This window comes from Heloderma suspectum, chromosome 5 (assembly GCF_057233095.1).
Source record: "Heloderma suspectum isolate Gila_16-S chromosome 5, 16-S_ref, whole genome shotgun sequence".
In the NCBI taxonomy this organism is placed as follows: Eukaryota; Metazoa; Chordata; class Lepidosauria; order Squamata; family Helodermatidae; genus Heloderma; species Heloderma suspectum.
The window spans coordinates 215,447,075-215,466,290 of record NC_139462.1 but is presented as its reverse complement, the minus strand read 5'-3'; the positions used below and the strand labels follow the sequence as shown (position 1 = coordinate 215,466,290).

Genomic DNA, 19,216 nt, shown 5'->3' with positions numbered 1-19,216 from the left:
GGTACACCACCATCTTTTGTATTGCAGAGCTGAATATCTAGCTCCGCACTCCTTCCCCAACTTGGTGCCCCCCAGATGTTTTGGAGTTCAACTCCCATCAGTGCTAGCTAGCAAAGCCAATTGTCAGCAATGTTGGGAGTTGTGGTTCAAAACATCTGGAGGGCACCAAGTTGGGGAAGGCTGATCTAGTCTATGATATTTTGTCCAAATAAATTATTCTTACAGGTGAGAAAAGCATCTATTTATTTAGAACATTTATATAGCGTGCTTCATAAAATCTATCCCACAGCAGTTTATAAAATAAATTAAAACAGTAATAAAAATATACAATAATATTTAATCAATAAAATAAACATACAGTCAACAATCAATTTAAAGAATTCAATCAATATAAAATTATCCAACAGCAGAGTAAGATAGAACAAACTAATTTCCAGTGTTTAGAATACCACTTCCCTTATTCTTTATAATTAAATTAATGGAGGGAGCAATCCTATGGCCAATAGACAGCAGCTAGATGGCCATAGGATCTGCTGTTTTCCGGAGAACCTGCCTCAGAGCCCACACGGAACAGCCCCATCCTCCACGCTTGCAAAAGGAGTGCGGAGCAGCCGGAAAGGGGCATGGCTGGGGGCATTCTGGGCAGGGGAGATTGTAACTGCCTGTACGACACCTCCTATGTGTCGTACAGTAGCCTCCTTCCCTGCTCCATCCTCCTGCGGCTAGGCAGCTGCAATTGGCTGTCTAGCCAAAAAAGCAGGGCAGGAGAAGCATGGAGGGAACGATCCCCTCCATGTTTCTACTGCCCTGCTTTGGATAGGCGGTTGCCTCCGAGTTCGGAAGCGGCTGCCTATCTAGATAGGATTGCTCCCTAAAAGGCCTGCAAAGATAAAAACGCCTTAACTTGGTCCTAAAAGTATCTTAACTTGATGCCTAAATGATAACAAGGTGGGAGCCCGGTGAGCTTCCCTTGGATGGGAGTTCCACAACCAGGCCACTCCCGATGAAAATGCTCTCTCGGTTGCCACCTGCATGGCAGTAGCATTCTGAGAAAGTCCTGAGCAGAAGATCATAATACCTTAGAAGGTTGATATGGGAGAAGGTGAACCTTAAGGTACATAGGAACATAGGAAGTAGCCTTATATTGAGTCAAACCATGATCCATCTAGCCCAGGGTTGTTGACACTGACTGCCAGTGGCTCTTCAGGGTTTCAGGCAGGGTTTCCCCCCCACCCTACCTGTGCTCTACCACTGAGCTATGGCCCCTTCTGTAGGTTCTAAGCCATGAAGGGCTTTAAGGGTTAAAGCCAGCACCTTGAATTGAGGTTGAAAGCAAACTCATAGCCACTGTAGATTTCTCAAAACTGGAAAGATATGTTCCCAGCATACCATCCCAGTTAACATTCTGGCTGCTGAAGCTTCCAAACCATCTTCAAGGGCAGATCCATATACGACACATTACAGTAGCCTAAGAAGATCTTACCAAAGCATGGATCATCACTGCCAGACTTTTTTTTTTTGTCTGGAGAGGTCATAATTCATGTATCAGTCTGACCTGATAAAAAGCATTCCTCACCACTGGCTTGTTGCTGTTATCATCCTTAGGGTTTACAGAGGGCTTTTACAGGAATAGTTGCACCACTACTTCCTTCCCTGTCTCAGACTGTTCCCTCTTGTAACAATACATTAATCACCAGCCAGTCAATCAACCTTTGCTAGATCTAGATGTTGTTAGCCAAGCAGGGCAAGGGTCAAGCAAACAAGCGATAGGCTGCACCACTCCATGAATCTTCCTACATCCTCACACCTCAGCCACTGAAATTCACCCCACAAAACTAGAGCAGGAATCATTGGCTATGCACAAAGAAGATGATGAAGGACGCAATCATATGTAGGTTTAGAGCGAAAAAAGTCCTGTAGGGCTTTTGTTTTCTGTATTTCCCATCTCTGTAGTTCCAAAAGCCTTTACTGGATAAATTATCATTTGAACCTAAAATGTCTTTCTTTGGCTTTTTTTTTTTTTTATCCTGCAATGACTTTCAAATGGCAACACAAATATCAAGCATCTCTGTTCACAAGTAAGCAGGGTTTCCTTCCTGCACACTGCACACCTTCAAGCTGTGCAGCAGCTGTCCTGTGCTTGAAAAATGCCGCTCAGTTCTGTGCTGCTGCTTTCCTGCCTGAAAAATGCAGAACTCCAAATCAGCAACGGTTCGATTTTTTGCAAGGTATTTAAAGGTTAATTGCCTTGAAATGCCCTCTTATCTCCAATCGGTGAATAAGATAACAGCAAAAGCAGCTTGCAGCCAGAGGTTCCCCACCCCTGTTCTAAATGAACATATGTATATCACACTTGCACAATTTGTGAATCACCAAACCAACTGCGTGTATGGCAGCACTTGGTCAATCTGATTTTGCTGGCTGCCTGGAGCTGCAAAAACAGAGAGATTATTAAACATCCGGTAGAATACAAAATTTGGGGGTTGCCTGGCAGGCCTGAGGTATATGATCAGGATATAAGGTTTACAACCACCCAAGGATTGCTGTTATAATATGAGGAACTAGACAAATATGAAAGGTATCACAACCTGAAGAGTGTAATAATGTGACTGTGAATATCTGTCGTGTGCGTAATTGTATAAACTTAATGTTCTCCTAATTTTTTAAGATTGAAAAAGGGAGATTATTTTAAAATTGAAATTAATTGCAGCTAATTGATTAGACAGCACTAGCATTTCTATATCAGGAATTGTCATTGTCTTCAGAAACAGCTGTACATGGATCTGTTAATAGGTTCACAGGAACACCTATTCTTATAAGGCTTAAGATCTGTGGATCTTACACATATTGTCTAGAGTCTACAATGACTGAACCTATCATGTTCACAAACTACACAAATTTCTATACTTATCAGCTGAGTAATTTATTTAAGTCATTCATACAGATGATGTGTATCTTTGTAATAATGGAAAAGTTGATGCATTTACAGGATGTGAAATTCCAGAGAAAGTGCTTTGAGCTTTGCCACACAGAGATCTCAAATTTAAATCTTGCACTGGGCTGGTTTGGACATAAATCTACACCATAGTTTAACATTCTGAGAATAAGCCTTGTCTCTCCTTAGGCTTACATGCTCCCCATCCCCCTCCTGTGTGGCTGTGAGAAGCAGTTAAGAAACTTTCACTTAGATTACTTGCGGCTTGTCATGTCATCCAAACCCAGTCAAACTGTGGTTAACCTTAAGTATTTTGGGTGGAAACAAGCCAACTTTAAACCATACTTTATGAAGCTCACTTGTTTTCACTAATCATACTTAAGATTAACCACAGTTTACAGTTCAGATGATACATTAAACTCTGGTTAATCTAAAATAGAAGCAGAAACTTCCAATTTTCTGTGAAGCTGTACATTGAAATTTTTTTTTTTTAGCTCCACTAGAATTCAGGACCCCTACATAAATTCGCACATGACATGCAATAAATAATAACTGATAGAATAATTGTTACAAGATGTTCAAGCATTGAATAGGGAAGCTCGTGTTTTTCTTACATTTGCTAAGAACTGTAGAGAAAAAATGAAATGTATCAATTAAATACATTTCGGCTGCAATTCTGTGGTCCCTGGGAGAGTGTCCCAGGGGCTATTTGATTTTTTGGATCTCCCCCTCTGAGGGCGAAGAGAGAGGGCCATCTTCAGAGGCGGTGACCTAACCTCGCAAGCCTCCTGTGTGGTTTAGGATGCAATCCTATGCATGTTTAGACAGAAAAAAGTTGTAGGACTATTTTCTGTGTAAACATGCATAGGATTGCACTCTTGACCTCTGAAATGTAGAAAGTTCCATAGCTGCTGTTTCTCCAATGAATGAAAGCACAAAAAAGAGGTGTTCTCAAGGTGTTCCCTGGGTGTGCCAGGACTGGCTGTGGATCTACTGAATCCACAGTCCTCCTGTGTCCCTGACATGCCCTCAAAATGAGGGGAGGTGTTGTTTATTGGTGTGTGTGTTTTTGGCACCAATGGGAGGGAAACAGTTTTTAAAAACAAATCAAGAACAAGAAGAAAAAAAGAAAAGTGCCACTCTTCCCTTCTGCCATGCTGGTGTGAGCCCGGCAGGAGTTTTCAGAGCTTCCAACATCAGACTTCCCTGCCTCCAATGGTACGATTGCTCTGTTACAGCTCAATCCTATGCAGGTCTACTCAGAATTAAGTTCAATTGAATTCAGTGGGACTTATTCCCAGGTAAGTGGGCATATGATTGCCAAGGTAAGCAGGCACAGGCATAGGATTGCAGCCTACTTTAAACAAAATGAAACTAATAAATATTCTCTCTAAAATATTCTAGTTTATGGATTAAAGTAGCTTTAATCCTATGAATTTGAGCACACTCCGGGAGAGAGCGGAGGACAGGAAGGCCTGGCGTGCTATGGTCCATGGGGTCATGAAGAGTCGGACAGGACTGAACAACAACAACAACGAAGGTGCCACTTTGACTCTTCACTCGAAGTACAAAAATGCCTCAGCTCAGAACTGCTCATCCTTCTGAGAACTTCAAAAGAAAATTGGAAACTGTCAACATATGCATTGCTTCCTTATTTGTCTTTTGTGTAAGCCTATAAAGGTAGTTTTGCAGCTGATGTTTACATTGGTATTTGCTTTTCTCACATTTATCATCTGAATTTAATCTCTAGATTGGCTTGAATATACATTCCATTTTATAATGGTACTCTTCATGCCATTTGTCCCTCATTAACTATTCACAAAAGAGCCTCAAAGCTGCTTTTAGAGTCTGAAAATGACTGAAAACATCCCGAAAGGGAGGTTTTTGGTGGGTAGACTAGTTGCCACCTTATAACTTGGTGTGTTGCGGGCAGTCCTGCTATTAACCATGTCAGTGGTTCAAAATGCATCAGAACTTAAGCTCGGATCAAAATATAACCATGGATATATTACATCATTTTAATTATCATAATCCTTAAATACAGACCTGGATGACTGGTTACTAATGCGTAATCTGGTTACTTTAGCTTTTTATCACCCTCTTCTGCAGGGATGAGAAACACAACAACGTGATGAATGTTATTCCTAGAAATCAAATTACCCTTTTTAGTTTTCTTTCACACACACGCGCGCACGCTGTTGATTTTGGCTGCCTCCAGAAGCCCCTTGTTTTCAAATATATTTTTGAGAATGACAGAAACATTGAAATTTGTTCAGACAGCCAATGTTGCCTTGTCTGACACACACACACACACACTCACTCCATAATAGGTTTTCAATTTCTTCTGGACAAAGATGAACCCGAACATCCGCAAGAATGGTTAGCGGGGTGGCGTGAGGCGAGAGAGTAAACGTTACCATATTAAAAAAACAAAACAAAACCCGACACAGGAATGTTTCAATAGTTGGAAGAATCAGTTCTCTTGAATTTCATCCGTGCCTCCACCCTGCGTAATAAAGCGGGGATGGGGGGCGAAAAAAAGAAGCAACCAGCAACTCCCTCCGACGCCACTAGAGTTCTCCTTCTCCCAAGGATCGGTGGCTTCATCCTTAAACCCTGTTTACCCTAGAAAGCTAGAAGTGTGGACAGACAGGAGAGCAGAGAGAAAAATTCAGACACAATAAAACTCCGATGGGGGGGGGAAATATGTAGGAGGAGGAGGAGGGAGCCGCGGCCTGGGGAAAAGGATTGAAAAGTTTCGCCTGGGTTAACTTCTCCTCTTCCCCCCCGGCAGCAACAGAAAGCACAGCCGCCAAGAACACAAGGTGAGGGAGTCTCTCTTCGGTCGGGGGGCGGAGGTGGTGCTGGTGGTGGTGGGGGGAGAGCAGGGAGAAACGACTTTGAATTTACAGCCCGGTGGAGGTTTGGTGTGTGTTTCTCCCTGGCTTTTTGTGGGGTTGGGGGCGAGGGAGAGACGGCGGTTCCATGCTCGAAATGTGGGATTTCTTCTTTAAAAAAAAAAAAAAAAAAAATATGATGGAGGATTATAAACATGGCGCCTTAAAAAAAAAAAAAGAAAGAAAGAAAAGAAACCTACAAAATCATGTACACATTGAGCCACAAGAGCAGAAGGCTTTGGGGGAAAGGTTGCGTCTGGATAGATATCGGTATCTGTATCGATACAGACGTGCGTGCAAATCTCGGCTATAGGGAGGGCTGCAAGAATAAGAAAGGGGTCAAGACAGTCGTGCTAATAAGAATTTGTAATAATAACCATCGACTGTGCCGAGTGGATTGGAGCGCTGGGGATCCCTCCCCCCCCCCTCTCCTCCTTCCCCGATAGTATAAGAGAATCGTTTTCTGGCCACCGTGGAATTCAAAGAGTGCAAATTAGAATACGGGTCGGGAATGAATTTGTTATTAATCTTGACTAGTGGTAACAAATCCCCCTGCTGCGATTCTAAAACGGAAAGAGGACGTGTCTTCCTCGCTCGCGTTGAAGTTGTAGCTGTTACCTGAGGGGAAGGTGAGGGGCTAGCATGGATAGAACAGCGGGTCTGGGAATGGGAGAGGGACAGGGTGTGTGTTTTAGACAAGGCGGCGGCGGCGGCGGCGAGAAACTACTTTCCCGTTGCGGCCTGCCTAGAATTGTGGAGCCGGGGATTCGAGTGACTGGAGAGTCCGGGCAGGTCCCAGCCCGGCCGGTTGCACCCTTTCCGCCTCCCGCAGATGGGCCTCCCAGCTCGAAGACGCCTGTTTGCTTGCCCCTCTCGCGTATTCGTTCCACGGTAGCTGCTTTGGAAACAGGTTTGAACCGAATAAATGGCAGGGACTTTGTGGGGCGTGGGCGCTGCAAGGCGGGGGGGGGGGGATGACACGCTGAGGAATAAGGAAACGCTCCCCATAGGAAACGCAGACTGGGAGGAGACGGGTTGTTCTACGGCCTCCTGCCCTAAAACATGGGGAAGGGTGAAAAGTGTGCCCACGCCCACTCCCCCGAAAGGAGACTCGGTATATGAGGGGAGGAGGTGGGTTTATTCTCTGTGTGGTCCTCGTTAAGAATAATAGCGGAGGTTTTACCCTTCAAAAAAAGAAAAGGGAGGGAAGGTTATACTCTGTTATTGGGAGGGGACAGGTTAAAAACAGCCCCCTTTCCCCTGAGGGCAGGCAGTGCATGAGGATAATTTGGTTAACCCTCTCCCCTTAAAGGACAGGTGTTATTGGGTCGGGGGTGGAGCGGTCCCTTGCGTTGCCCTCTAGGATGTGGGAAGATGTTAGGATGTTTGCCAAAGGGAGAGAAATCGAAAGATTAAGGGGGAGAGGGTTGTTATTGTGTGATTTCTTTCCCCAGAAGATTTTTTCTTTTTAGGGGGTTGAGGAAATCAGAAGGACTTAATCTTCATTAATTAACCTCTTAACACTCTTTAAGCTGCTAGTGCCCTCACTATAAGGTGGTTGAAGAATGGTTGAAGGCCAAATGACTACCCTCCCCCCTTTCAGTCCAGTTTAATGGATGGAGAGATTCTGAATTATTCGAGTCGCTTAACTGGTTGTTATTCTATATTAATTAACACGGTGTACAAATTAACATGGCCCACATCCAGTTTAATGGATGAAGGATTGATTTTAATCTGCTTGAGTTGTTAAAGCGCTGTTATTCTATATTAATTAATGTAGCATAGGCTTTCTTTCCTTAAGGATGCAGGCCTGTTATGTACAGTATTCAGTGAGTAAACCTAATCAGACTCAGTGGGATTTGTTTCTTTGTTAGATTTATATCCCACCCTCCTTTGGCATACTAAAGGTGTCTAACAAAACCGCCATTGCACAGTATGTAAGAATGCATGTGAAAGCTGCACAGGTTGTTCTTCTGTGGGTTGTTGCAAGGATTAGGTTGTACCACGAGCTCCCTCTTAACAGATGAACAGTTTGTGTTGGTACGTGGTTGGTGTCGTGCTCTCAGAGTAGTTCCCTAAAGTGGATAATGGTTAAGGGTTTCCATTCTTGTTTAATGAGATGGTGTATGTACTTATCTTCCCTTCATGGACCAAAGGAAGCATACATAGTTTCTAGGTGGTGTCCTAGCCAGGCACTGACCAGAGCTAGACCCACTTATCTTTAACAGGGTTGCAGCAAAATGTTGCCCTTATGAACTCTGGTATTTTGTGTTCTCTGTCACATTTGTGTGGGCCTCACAATTTTTTCTCCAAACAGGTTATTTTCTCCAGCCCTACTCTCACCTAATTATGTGTCCTCTGAGGAGGCATTTCCTACCATAACATCTCCATAATATACGTTGAGTAGAAATGTAAAAGTAATACTGAAACAAATCTTATCAGCTTGAAATGCACTTTTAATCTGAGTTCTATATTCCTCTGATGAAATGCAAATTGTTAAAACCCACTCTCTGTAAACATAAACAAAAACCTTATAATTCTGTCTATCATGAATCATATAATGAAATAAAACTTTGGGGATATGCATCTTTATGATTTTTTTAAAAATCTAAATACCTCAAATATAGATCCCATCGATCCATTCTAATTGCTTTTTCACAACAATAAATCAATGAGCAGTTTCTGGTGCCACAATAATCTAGATCAAGATATTGCTTCTGTTAAATGAAAGCCTAATTATTTTTGTTTTCACCTAGTTGCTCAAATTCCAACATCTATATCCACATGGCATCACATTTCTTTCTTTTAACAAACAAATCATGAATAGGGTGGAATGCATTGAGAGGGTTCTACCATTAAGGTTCTACCCTCTACCCTAAAAAATTTAAATAAATGAGTACAATTTGAAGCAAAGAAATAGGGTGGGTTCTTTTGGAATGCCTTCTCAAAACTTCAAAACTATGGAGTTCTAAGACGATGGGTTCGATCCTGATCTAGGTGTGTGCAACTGGGCTAGTGGAGCAGAGCTCTGCTCATTAAAGTTGCCTCTGCTCAGTTTTTGGGCTTCACTCTAGACCACAGCCTACGTTATTCAGCAGGGTCCCCTGACCTTCTGTATGGTATTTTCGGAGGGTTGGAGTGGCTGCTGTGGGGAAGAGGGGGGCAGGGAAGCCCAATTTTATCTAAAATTTTATTTAGGCCAGTTGCATGTGCCTAAATCTGTATCCACACCATGGAGTTTCATTATATTTTGTGACCGTGAAGTGGGAACATAAGAGTCATATGTGCCAGACACCTACAGTCATGCCACCTCCAGCACAGGATGATATCTTTGTAATCTGCATTTCTTAATCCAGAATAACTAATACACCCTGCTTCCTTGCAGTCACTAATATAGAATCTGCAGCTCACCCATAAGCATGATTGAAAAGGTGTATATAATTTTAAGGGAGACCTTTTGGGACAGCCATTACTATGTGTGAGCAGGGCAATGCACACCTGCCTGTCTGGCCCCCTGCCTTCAGTGAAAGAGACACTTCCCCCCCCCTCTGTTTTTTTTTCCTAGGTCAGGTGCATGTACTGCCATTCATTTCACAATCTGACCTTTGGAGTCTCCTCTTCTCTTCTGTTGACTTGTTTCTGACTGGGCTGGCTGCTGCTGGCAATTTCACATGCACATTGCGCATCTTGTTTGCACATGCTCAGAATGTTCCCCCAGTCCTAATAATGCAGTCATTGGCAATTCATTTGGCACCTGCATCCAAGAGGACTGTTCTGCCAGACTCCCAAATATTGTCATGATCCAGTGACCTGTGAAAGATCCAGTTCTTCATTTGCGACTAGGGCATCCATGTAAGATGCCCATAGGCAATGGGGACTCCTGTAACGGCACAGAGCACCTTTCCTCAGCAAGCTCAGGCCAGAACATGGGAGGGAGCAACTCGATATAGACAATGACACTTAGTCTTGATCATCTCATTTTCCTTACTCACTGAGCAGTGGAGAACAACTTAGCGTGAGTGAGCAGTAAGCAAAAGAGAGTTTGACTTTGTGCTTGTATCTTGGACTGTGAGTCTGAAAACCAGAGACTGTAGGGAAAGAGCACCCAGCACAGGTATATTGCTTTGCAAGGGGTCCCCAGAGACCTGCAGTATTTTTTAGAATTAATTTAAAAAAATTAAAACTAGTAGCCTGGGTGAGTGAGAGCAATAGTTGGGAATGTGTCCTCACTAAGTCTGTGTGTGTGATTTTTCTTCAGTTTTTTCTTTATTCCCCCCCCCTTTCCCCCCTCAGTTTGCCTCCTCTGTGCAGTGGTTCCTCCTAGAGTAGAGGAAAAAAGCAGAGTTCAAAGGACTGCTTGTGTGTGTTGCTGTGTGGTCTGTGCACTCATGAGGATCTTTAAGAGCGCAGTCCTATTCAGATAGGCATCCGCCTCCGAACTCAGAGGCGACCACCTATCCAGTGCAGGGCAGGAGAAGCATGGAGGGGATCATTCCCTCCGCGCTTCTCCTGCCCTGCATTTTCTGGCTGTCTAGCCCCAGGAGGGCTGAGCGGTGGAGGAGGCTGCTGTTGGATAGGCATTTCTGCCCTCTACACCCCGGAATGCCCCTTTTCAGCCACTCCATGCTCCTCTTGTGAGCGTGGAGCATGGGGCTGTTCCGTGCTGTCTCCGAGGCAGCGCAGAAGTGGGGGGAGGTCGGTTCTCTGGGAACCAACCTTGGAGCACGAGCTCCGAGGTCGTTCCCAGAAAACTAGATATCCTTTGGCTGTGTAGCCACTATCTAGCGGCCATAGGATTGCTCCCTAAGTTAATGTGCCTCAGTTTGCCCTGTCTGTGTAATGGGTTCCTGCTGTAGAGCAGAGAAATTGGCTCCTTTTAATGCTTTGTGTTGCTGTATGGGTCAGAGACATCTCCGCCCTCCAACTCCTTTGTTTTGCACTTCTGATTTTGTAATTAACTTGCATGCCTCCTTTCCCCTTTTTGTGCAATGTGGAGCAGACAAATGTGAATTCAAAGGACTGCTTTTGTGTCCTTTGACACAAAAGGACTGCTTTTGTGTTGGAGTATGGATCAGAAACAATCACCTCTACAACTGTCTGCTTTGAACTCATGACTTGAATGGGAGACCGCCTGGGAATCAGGCTTCCTGCATTGAGCAGGGGGTTGGACTCGATGGTCTTGTAGGCCCCTTCCAACCCTATGAGTCTATGTCTATCTTGTAGATCTGCATGCCTCAGTTTGCAGCTCCGTCTACTGTGACCCGAAGTCTCTGCCTACCATTAGCTGCCCTGCACTCCATCCCACCACCTTCAATGGGCACCAGTCGCCGCTGGGTACTTAATCTGTGTTTACAACCCTTAATTTTTAGCCTTTATGTTGTTTGTATTGCTCTAATCAAAATGGTATTCTGTAGCCCAGCAAGTCTAAAAACCAACAAAGACCTAACTTGGGCATGTGAATCCTAATAAGGTATAAATACTGTCATCAATTTTATTGAGGATTCAACTTGTAATTAGGGATGCATTTTAGGTTGGGAATCTTGGAGATTTTCTTTCTTATTTTCCTTTCAAATTATGTACTTATAAACAGTAATAATCAAACACCTACAGGATCTGATCTTTCTGGTTGCTGCACTCCACTCTTCAAAAACAGATCACCCCCTCACCTCTATGAGGAATGTAACATAAGTGGTACAAAATATGACAGCTGTGATTTTAGGGCATTTTGAACTCACTCTGATTTGAAAAACTCTCAAGTAGCACCAGGCTTATTTCCCCTGATTGAGACTAAACTGATAGAACACTGGGCTGCAAATTTTATATTATACTCTTCACTCTACAGCATCCTTTACTATCCTTTTCTCATCATCATAGTAACCTTTGGAGGTAGGTAAGGCTGATGGCAGCCAAGACCACCAACTGATTTTCATGGCTGAGCAGGAATGTGAAGTGGGATTCAAAACCAGTGCTGTATTGACTGCCCCATAGCAGCCCACAACAACCTATTTTTTTATGTAACACTTTTAGGACTTAAATTATGCTAAGTGTTGTATAGAAGTCCCTGACTGGTAGGCTAGGGTTCTATAAACAGGAATAAAGTGAAGGCGAATCAACAGTATTTTTTCACAGTAAAGTGGAAATGTGGGCTGAGGAGCATTTGGTTGGAAAGATAGGACCTCTGACTGGTTTAGTCTGAGAAGTTGGTGAGATATCATAAAGCCAGTAGAGATGTAGAATTGGGGAGAATAAATCTATGGTCCAGTGGACAGAAAGGATATTATGCATGCAGAAGGTTCCAGGTTCAATCTATGACATCTCCAGTTAATAAGTACCTTGAAGAGTTATAGCTATAGCTATGAGGAGAATATTGCTCTTATTTCTATATTGCCTAATGCTGATAATGAAACTTAGGAGCAGTCACTTATTCATAAAGATTTTGTCAGAAGACTTTCCAGAAATCTCCTTCTTGAGTTTGTTTATCACACACCTCTTCAGCCTGGCACAAAGCTGACTGAAGCTGGAGGTTGCATTCATATTGGTCTCAGGATATAAGTATTTGGGGTTGTTAGCTCTGCCTGTGATCCAGACAGTTTTCTAGTGCATCTTTACTCAGTTGTAATATATATGGTACATAAGCAAGAACTAGGCATGAGCTAGCCATGGGATAATTTTGGGACAGGTTTATAGCAGCAGAATAAATAGGAATTCTAAAAAGAATTGTTAGCACAAACTAAATTAGTTCAAGGAATGCACTTGAACAGATTAATCCAGATTAATGTTGTCAAATGGACGATGGCCAAAAGGTTGAAAATGAGTAAACATTTGAATTAAATGAAGTAGGGGTTATGTGTAAGTTACTTTTGGAGAGATCGGCAATATGGTAGGTCACTGCATTTTTCTGGCGCACTCAAGGTAGTGAAACAAAGCACACCCTTTAAAACATTAGAGCTTTGGGAAATGTTTTCTTGTTTTGAATGAGCAGAGCAGTATTGTCTGTATTCAAATATTTCTATAAATCAGTTGTTTTATAGAAATGGGAAATGACAATCACTTAAGAAGCACTGATTGAAGATACAGCCTTGAAAGATACAGAAACTGCCAGAATATGGGATATTGAATATGCTATGTTATAGGGCAGTTCTTAGTTTGACATTCTGACGTCCTAGGGTAATCACTTCTGGAGGACTGATAGTATTCCTTACTGGATTTTTTTTAACTCACTGGTATGGAAATGAGAAGATGGAAGAAAGAAAGATGTTTTTGCTCCTAAGAAGTCTTTTTGTTGAATGCTCATTGTTCTATCTATTTTTAAGGGGAAAAATGAGGACTGGGGGTGACAAAAGTCAACTTGTAATTCAGATTTCATTAATCACAACAACCCTAGCATTGTTTCACACATTTTTCAAACAGTTGATCAGCCATTTGGATGATGTTACTGATGAGTTTAAGAGAATGCAAGCATTTTCTGACTCTTGTACAAGGAGTTAAATTTATAATCAAAGTTATCTGTTTCATAGGCTTGCATTTAAAGCGAGTCCAAGAGCTAAATAAGTGTTTATTTGCCTGAAAATGTTTATGAGGAATCTGCTGGTTTGTGCATTGAGAACACTGCAGAATATTTCACATTTTAGATAATTAATTCCACATCTTATTGATCTGTTTCTTTATTGTAATTTTAGCTGCTTTATAAATAGGCACTTCATTGCTTATCATTGTTGGTGCTTGTTGGTTTATTCACTTGTTGGGTTCTTAGGGTTTATTCACAAATTACACTTATGTTTGCCATTGTTAAATTAGAATTAAATTGTTTGCTGCATTGGCTGCATGTTACAAAATAAGTGGGTTCGCTCTAATTAAGTTGCTATTAAATTGCTCTTTGTAAGAGGTTTAACCCTACCACAAATGTAATGTGAGTACTGAAGAGCAATCATGACATTGCTTTTGAGGTGATCATTATTGTTTGTATCACAACTGTAATCTGTACGTAAACCCTTAGCCATTGTTCTTGTTACATTTTTTGCCTTAGAGTTTCTATAATTTTATAAATGCTTGGAGTGTCTGTCAGTTTTGTTAGTTACTAATTAGAATAGCTGCATATTACCAAATAATAGTTCTCAGCAGTACATGTTCCAGTGCTGAAGCTAGGTCATGGATGGGAGACTATAGGGAAATGTTATGTACACCACCAGGAGTTCTGTAGAAGTTGGGTGGGATATACATGTAATAAGTAAAATAAACATGTGAATTCTGCTCAATATCTGTTTATAAAGGAGACGTGCATGAGAAGCAACTGCAGAATCCTAAGAGTTCATACATTTGCAAAAAACAGTACATTACGTGTGCATAGTAAGATCCCTGGAGCTGGGACGTGCTGTATATGATCAAGAACTTCAGCTTTGAACCTGATCTCAAATTAAGATAGAATTAATTGTATTTGTATAAAAGGAAAACATTGTTTCATCAAAACAGCAGTAGCAACTAAAATACACTAATTAAAACTGAGAGATTGTTGAGCGAAAGACATTCTCATGTTTTGAGGTCTCTCCCTTGCCCCCTCCCAAAGTCTTACAAAGAGTATATTTGTTTTAGATTGGAAAAGGAATGAACTACAGATTTGTAGGACATTTACACAACCATGCAGTGTCAGTTCACACGGGTGAACAGTCCCAATGCTGTCCTCTAGGTTCATGAATTGCATGGAGAAATGTATTATATGAACTTGACTCTGTGTGCCCTTACATTATTTTCTTTCCATTGGCTCTCAGTGAAATTCCACCAGTGTAAATTGCTTGTATTTCAGTGTACTGATAATGTTTTCACATGTTAATAGAATTTTTTTTATTATTTTTGAAAATTATGAGAAATTCATACAAAATGATAAAAACAAAATAAGAGGAAAAAGCCGCAGTTACAATATAGTCTTCCCATTCATGGACCTATATATTTGAATCTAAAGGAAGGGGCAAGATTATGATTTGTACTGCCTCTGTTGTTCCAAAGTGTAATAAATGGAATCTAATTCTGTACAGAAAATATTTCTTAATTTGATATTCTCTTAATTTGATATAGTGTCAACCTTAATAAAATTAAAATAACCCTTTCTTAATCATTCAAACTCCAGTAGTTGTTGCCCACTCTTCCACTATTTTGTTATGGTCATTCTGGCTTTAATAATCATATTTATTATAGGATCTGTTTTACAATGATACATCCATCCTGCAACAACTGCACTGCTTGTCAGTTTGTTTCTGAACACAATTCAAAGTGTTAGCTTTAAAGCTCTAAATGATTTGGGTATATGATATATCCTCCCATACCAGCCTGCCTCTCCCCAAGAACTGGTGAAGAGGCCCTTTTTTGTGACTTGCCTTAATTGAGACAAGAGAAGGGCCTTCTTGGTGGCTGCACAGACTATAGAATGCCTTACCTCTGCAACTTGTTTAGACCCCTTCCTCGCTGCTTTCCACCAATTAATGAAAACTTTGCTGTTCCAGAAAGCTTTTGGCTTCCTGAGCAGATTATATTTTATATTGTGAAGCCTATTTGGGGCATTTGTCTGCTGTAGTTGTTAGGTTTGTTTTATTATGGGAATGGTGTATTTTAAGTGTTATAAGTGGGTCTGAGCGGTGTGAAAGCACTAGAAAGGTGGGGTAGAACTTTTTAAATAAATAAGAATTTATGGAATTGATAGCGAGGCTTGGAAAAACATTTTGCATTACTTGGCACGTGCATTAGAAGCAAGTAAAAGTATATTTTACTTGTTGGCCCAGTACAGAGCTGAAGACATATTCATATTAGGAATGAGCCTCAAAGTTTTTACGTGTCTAGACTATCGGGTGACTGGGCTTATATTCACTCCCTGTTGAGCGAAATCAGGTTAAGAACCCTGTCAACCTATGCACTGGAGTTGTATCTCTGCCTAGCAGACTCTTTGGAGCCATTATTTCCTTATTAGCAGTGGTAGAGCTCCTAAGTAGAGCTCCTAAGTAGTTTCTATCTCCAAGAGAGTACAGATTTAGGTTCCAGCCTGTCAAGCAAGTTCCCTTCCTGAGATCTCATATACATTTCCAATTTTGATAGTAGCTATAACACTAGTGATATCGCACCAGTGTTAATTCATCTCTGGAACACAAGAAGCCATATCTACTCCTTAGACTTACAAATGGATGTTTGTTGTTTTATTTGTTTAAACCCTTTTGCTCTCATACATTACTGCAAGAAGCAATACATTAGGACTTCCTGTTAACAAGAAGTGATATGTACATCCATCCCAGTAAAATTCCCTAAAAGAATAAATATTTTGTACATCCCTACAATTTGAAGCATGTTGCTCCAAACTGTCAGTATGGCACTGAAACAGCATAATTTTGCTAATTTTAGATTTTAACTAATTTTTCATTATTATTCAAATTTATTTTCCACCTTTCATTCAAGTTATCATGATGGCTTGAAGTAAAACCAGTCAAAAATACAATAAAGCAGCAACATGTGAATAGACTAAAAGTAGCATGTCTATAACACAGTTCAAAGACATGAGGTATAAACCAGATTAAAATAGATCAGTAAAAATTAAAAGCCTAGGAAAATATAAAGATGTTTACTCAATGCCAAAATGCCATCTCCTATGTCAAGACTCTACCATCTCATTCTATTACATCTACAGGCCAGGTTACTTCTATTCCCATTAAGGCAGATGAATTTATTGTGGTACTATGTTCTGAGGATTAGTTGGAGTAACATTTGTAGTTAATGTATTTCTGTAAGGTTCTGGATGAATGGAAACTTCATTTCTATTCTGTGGATTCACATGGAATAGTGTTGTAGGGTAATAGTATAAACATTTATGTTAAATGTCAAAAAGAATCTTCACTGGAGGATAGATCATATCATGGCATTCCACTCCCTAAAAGCTACAGAATGTATTAAATGTCGCTGAATAAATATTCCACCAAACAAAAATCTTTAATATGCAGCCATCTCATGTGTTCCATATTCCTTCTTAATATATCCATGGAAGTATTACCTCCCAGCTCAGCCTTGCTCTTGCCTACTTATGGTGTGCATAATTTCATGTGAATTTAAGAAGAACAAATTCCTCTGAGATGTAAAAATCAATTTTCTTTTCAAAGCACTGCCTTTAGAATGTGCAGTAATACTCTTTTATTTTTTATTTTTAAGAAAAGACACTATACAAGTTATTTGACAAATAGTATTGGGAAATCATTTAGCTAAGGAGTACCACCCATAAATGTGTGACTGTTGGGTAATAGGCAGCTGAATCCACAATCACTTGATGGAGGTACAGGAGAAGGGGGGAGGAGAATATGAATGAAGGTCAGGGTTTGTTTCCCATTTCCAGGAGATATTTAATATTTATTTATTACATCTATATCCCCCTTTTCTTCTGTCAGAGCACATAGGGTTCATCCAAACATTGACCAATCCCAGACATTAATAGCTTCATTCCTCATGTGCTTTCAGACCATACCCTGGTACCAAAGTGAGTGAGGGCCAGTGTGGCGTGGTGGTTTGAGTGTTGGACTGGGACTCGGTAGATCTGGGTTTAATCCCCACTTGGCCATGAAGCTCACCGGGTGACTTCGGGGCAGTCACTGACTCTCAGCCTAACATACTTCACAGGGTTGTTGTGAGGATTACATGGAGAGGAGGAGGACCATGGTAACCGCTTTGGGTTCCTTGCAAGAGGAAAAGAGGCAGGAAATCAGTGTAATAATAAATACATAATATGGCCCTATGCAGACATGGTGATTCACTATTACTTGTTTTCTTTAATTTTATTTGTTTATTTGTTAAAGCTTTGCATCTGAGTAAATAATGGTGAAGGATGAAAGGACAGTTTGAAATGGTTTCGCTAACCATGTTGGAACATTGCATCTACTGAGTACACCATGGACAAGGCAGTTCTGCTGCTCCTCTGCTTGCTTGGTGACTATAAATGCCTCCCTATTTATTTCCCTTTAGGGTAGGGCAAGGCTTAACTTGACAACCTAAACAAGGAGTGGGCAGACTTCAAGCTTGCGAGATCTTTGTTTTTTCCTAAAACCGCAGAGTCTACCAGTTGGAACCAAGTGCAGAATTGTGGTTTAGAAAGAGAGACATACATACATTTACAATTAAAGATCAGGGCATGTCTAAGTGCCCCTCAGCACAGGAGGGTTTTTTCCCTATTACCAGAAATAGGCCTTTTGCACAAAAATCTATTTGTGATGTCATCCCCCACCCCCAGCTTTAGCTGTTTCAGAAGGCTAAGGGGTGGAGAATTGTTGCTATTGTTAAATAATTGGGAGTCAGAAATCATTCGTGATCTACTGCAAATCGCCCAGAGATTTACTAGTAGATCCTGATCTACTTTCTGCCCGTCCCTGACCTATACCATGGCTTTTCTATATGTTTGGAATCTTAACTAGGGTTAAGGTAACAATCTGTGGTTGGTATTAACCATGGTTAAGTGTAATGTCTTCAGTGAGGATGAGGATGAACTCAGCAACAACATGCCCAGATGGATGTATAAAATTGTACCATGGTTAGGCAAGTCTTTTGGCACAAATATCTTAGAGACTGAATGACACACCAGCAGCTGTTAGTCTTCTAAGGACATCATTCCCTTTTTGACAGTTCATAAGGTTTTATTCCCTTCTTGTTTCTGTCAACCACGTTCACCTTTACACATCAGTCTTTGAGTCAAAAGACGCTTAATTAATATAACTGACAGCTAAGAAAATTGGCATATTATTCTGCAGTGAGTGCTGAATAGGCCAGGTGATAGCCGTAGTGGTCTCTGTTGAGAGGAGTTGTTGTTGTTGTTGTTATTTATTACATTTCTATACCGCCCAATAGCCGGAGCTCTCTGCGTGGTATACAAAGATTAAAAACATTAAAAATACAATATACAGAGATCAAAAACCATTTACATAAAAAACACATGAACAGGCAATATACACAAAAGAAACATATATCTAAAACAACTTCAAACAACAATCTCAAAAACAAGCAGCCATAACTATAAGACATTCCAGGATCAATTAAACACTTATTATATATTGCCGAATGCCTGGGAGAAGAGAGAGGTCTTAACCTGGCGCCAAAGAGATAACAATGTCAGCGCCAGGCAGGCCTCGTTGAGAAGATCATTCCATAATTTGGGGGCCACCACCAAAAAGGCCTTCTCCCTTGTCGCCGTCTTCCAAGCTTCCCTCGGTGTAGGCAGCCAGAGGAGGGCCTTAGATGTTGAGCGTAGTATACAGGTAGGTTCGTGTCGGGAGAGGCACTCCATCAGGTATTGTAGTCCCAAGCCGTGTAAGGCTTTATAAGTTAAAACCAGCACCTTGAATCAGGCTCGGAAACATACAGGCAGCCAGTGCAA

At 41.2% G+C, this 19,216-nt stretch overlaps 1 protein-coding gene across 22 annotated transcripts in view; it reads left to right on the top strand.

Annotated features, from left to right (window-relative positions):
- The first annotated feature begins 5,579 nt into the window (after window positions 1–5,579).
- Window positions 5,580–19,216, top strand: part of ZMYND11 (zinc finger MYND-type containing 11) — a 120,552-nt gene continuing 106,915 nt past the window's right edge. For 19 of the 22 annotated variants that reach the window (XM_084859274.1, XM_084859272.1, XM_084859265.1 and 16 more), the window contains exon 1: window positions 5,580–5,760. The gene's annotated coding sequence lies outside the window, so the exon portion shown is untranslated. Of the gene's footprint in view, window positions 5,761–6,587; window positions 6,743–19,216 lie in introns of those variants that run through there. The other 3 variants (XM_084859256.1, XM_084859254.1, XM_084859261.1) reach the window with 2 other exon arrangements.